The following is a 4074-nucleotide window of genomic DNA, read 5'->3' as shown; positions in this document are numbered from 1 at the left end:
AGAAGTGTTTCATTTGATACTGACAAACTTGCATTTTAGCATAAGTTTTCATCCTCAAACCAACAGACAGATGGAGAGGTTCAATGACATGTTAGAGGAATATCTACAACACTTTGTCAGTGCCAATCAAAGGGATTGGGTTGATTTACATGATGCAACTCATTTCTGCTACAACCTCCAAAAGAGTAAGTTATCCAGCTATAGTCCATTCAAAGTTGCAACTGGACAATAACCACATACTTCGCACTCCCTTGTTGTACGAGGACATGACAAAGCGCCTTATGCATACCAATTCGTCAAGAATTGGCAAGATTAGACAGAGTTAACAAAGATGCATTTGAACAAGGCGACCAAGTGCATGAAGAAATGGGCAGATGAGAAGCATCAACCAACAAAATTTCATGTTGGAGACATGGTGTTGGCGAAGCTCTTCCCCGATCACACAACTATCCTTCGGGGCCACCACCGAGGCCTTATTCGAAAGATGACGGCCCCTTCACCATCACCAAGTGTGTGAGAAACTTAGCGTATTGACTAGACTTGCCAACAAACTTTCAAATGCATCCAATATTCCACATATGCAACTTGAAGCCATTCCACGAAGATGAAGAAAACCCTCAATGGTGCATGCCTCAACGTGCTCCCATTCCACAACGTACATCCTCAATGGTGAGCACCTCAGGTAGAGAACCACAAGTTATCATCAACATATTTCAGCATTGACAACTTGTAGAGGACTATCATGAATAATTGGCGTTAAGGGCAACACCAACTTAGGCGGGGGAGCGTGTTTCAGACCGCCATATTTTTTACCTTTTTGTTTATGATGTATATACCTCTTTGACACTCTTGAGTGCCCTAAATGGCCTTATAACTTAAGAACCCCATGTATTCAGACCCTCTCTTCTCCTCTTGATGTACTTTGCTTTTAAGTATCTATAAAGAAGCTTTTTGCATTATTGTCTCTTTGCTCTCTTTGTGATTGTGCATGCATGTACTCTTGCTTTCACTTATGCGCGTGTGTTGTGCATTGCTTGTACGCTAAAAAGGCATGCTTTCGGTGTTTGTGATTACCCGAAGCTCTGTCGTAAGGGCTCTCATTTTTAAGCCAGTGACAAGATAAGTTGTTTGTGTTTATCTCTTTTTTTATTTATAACCTGTAGAACTGCATACTTGGTTGTGCTGGATCAGCCTGTTGTGTTCATCCCTTGTAAAAGATAAAGGGCTAACATAGTGACAATAATATAAATCAACAATTTACTTGGCATCATCACTAAGGGTACGTTTGGAAGAAAGAAAGATGTAGGAGAAGTGATGCAAAATGAAGAATCTGTAAGGATTTTTTGACTCTTCCAAATGAGAGAGACTTTTTCAATGAGAGAGTTATTCTAAAAGTACACTTTTTGATAGAAAACATTCTTCCATGGGGGTGGTAGAGGAATGTTTCCTACCAAGAGAAAAATTATTTATATTCCTCACCACTTATCTCACCATCACCACCACCACCACCACCATCACCCACTAGCATCACCACCACTCTCTTTCTCTTCTCTCTCATTTTTTCACATTTTTCCATTATGTTTTTCTCATACTACATAAACAAGGGAAAATTTTTCTTTTGAAGAACTTCTCATATAAAAAACTCTCATAGGCAAAACTTTATTTTCCTATGAGTTTTTTTGTCTTTCATACGTGCCCTAAGGAGGCTCCGCGTGCAAGTCTCCTTGTGGTTAGACGTTGTAGGTTCAAACACTAGTGATGCGCTCGAATAATAACTGGTGGGGGTTTGCCTAATCTCAGCTTGCCTTTAAAAAAAACATTTACTTAGCATGAAATTCTTATTTATTGGTATTTTGGACAATTTTGCAAAAATAAGCAAATGCGGTTCAAAAAACAAGGAACAGTAAAAATTAAAATAAGTGAAAAAATAAATTTTTCTACCATTTTGTAGATAATTATAGTCAAATTATTATGTTTTCATTTATATTATGAAGTCATGATATTCGATAAAACCTCATGCTCTTATCACAAAATTTAAACAAATCTCACAATATTTATCACTATGATGCTAAGTAACTGATTTTGCAAGGTGGTTTTTGTTGGGTGTAAGAAGAGGAGGTGAGAGAGAATTCAAATGAAGAAAACGTGGGCTGTTTTCCTTTTGGAAAAGGTTGGACTTGATAATGTGCAATAGTCCCATATTTAAGGTGTTTGAGTTTGTTGTAGGCTTTATAACCTACATGTAAACTCTTACACTTGTTCCTAAGAACAAGAGGATGGGATGACTACCACACACGCGCGCGTGCGCACCTGCCCACCGTGTCGTGCCGTACCGAGCCAAGCCAGACCGGATTTGGGTTTGGGTTCGGGTAATTGGCCCTTTAGGGCCATATCCAATTAAGACCAAAGTACATTTTTGCCCAAAGTTTCTGTGTTTATTTGGATGCATTAATGGGTAATGAGAAATGATAACGGGTCACGACTCCTTGTAGTCCATGCCCATTAATGGGTCTTGTCTCTTTGGATTCCGTTAATGGATCTCGACTCTTCGAAGTCTGTTAACGGGTCTCGACACCTCGGATTCTGTAACGGGTCCCTTCCACGTTCTGTAACCGTTCGTTTGTTATAAAACGAGGTTTGAGCTGGGGTTACAAAAAAAGGTTGTACGCATTATTCTGAGAAAGGCTCTGCGTTTTCTCTCTCCCTCTTGCTCTCGCTCTTTCTCTCTCCTGAGTTTTCCCATAAGGGATTTTCTACAACATCAGTTTATAGAGGTTGTTTTCAAAGGACGATCCATCAGAGTGCACCGGTTCTGATTATCGAGGCTATTGTATCTTAGGGGAAGGACGCCAGACCCTGTTTACACTGTATGTGGGGGTGAATCTTCTCTACGAAGAGTACTTTCGTATGCCTTAGCCTATTACATAATTTAAACATGTTTTTGTTGTTTTTATTGTGTTCTATGCAACTGTTTGTCGATTTGCTTTTGTCTAGATTTTGGTGTAATGCGGAACTTGACATGCTTGCTCCCTGTTCCTGTTTCGATCTACTGTTAATCATGATTCTTATACTGCTGTATATCTTGATTTATATCATGTTTTATATCATGATGTTGATTGTGAAACTGCGCGATCTGAAAAACGATCCAACAGTCTTAGAGAAGATTTTAAGCATGTCGACTTCTTCTGCTTTTGTACCAAAAGTAGACATGTCTGGTATGTCAGAAAAGTTTGTCGGTCAGAATTTCAAGCATTGGCAGCAACACATGAAAATCTAGTTCACTACGATAGGGTTGTTGTCTGTTCTGAAACTCGACTGCCCTTCGGTCTCTGATACTGACCCTGACCCTGCTGCGGTCACTATGGCTGTAGAGTGAAAAGAAAAGGACAATATATGTCGTGGTTGCATTCTGTTGGCTCTGTCCAACACATTGTTCGATGTATACTGCTCCTCTTCTACCACTGTTAAAGTCTTATGGGATCAACTTGACAAAAAGTACAATACCGAAGACCAAGGTCTTGAGAAGTACTCGGTTGCTAAGTTTCTGAAATATCAGATGGTAGAGGGCAAGTCGGTCACTGAGCAGGCACATGAGTTTATGTTGTTGCTCCACAGTTTGGCTGAGGCTGATATGAAACTTCTTGAGAAGTTTCAAGTTATGACCATCGTGGAGAAATTTCCTAAGTCTTGGGTAGACTTTGGTATGTCTCTCAAGCACCGTAGAGAGAATATCTTCCTAGATGATCTTATGGTAGCCATTGCTATTGAAGAAGAGCATAGGATCCAGAAACAAGTCGTGATGCCAACTGAACAACCTAAGGTAAACATGATGACCGAATCTTTTAAGGGCAAGGGACAAAAACCAAAATCTGCAATGAAAAACCAGTTTAAGCCTAAGGCCAAAATCCAGAAAAAGGCAAAGAACAAACCTTGCTGGAACTGTGGGCAGGTCGGGCACTAGAGTAAGGAATGTTTTTCCAAGAAGAGCAAAGCTCATGGGACCACAGATGGAACGCCTCAAGTCAACATGGTGACTGAGGTTGTTGGGACAAGTACTGAGTATGTTTCTGTTAA

This window comes from Nuphar pumila, chromosome 7 (assembly GCF_984573655.1).
Source record: "Nuphar pumila chromosome 7, dmNupPumi1.hap1.1, whole genome shotgun sequence".
NCBI lineage: Eukaryota > Viridiplantae > Streptophyta > Magnoliopsida > Nymphaeales > Nymphaeaceae > Nuphar > Nuphar pumila.
This window is presented reverse-complemented; position numbering follows the sequence as displayed.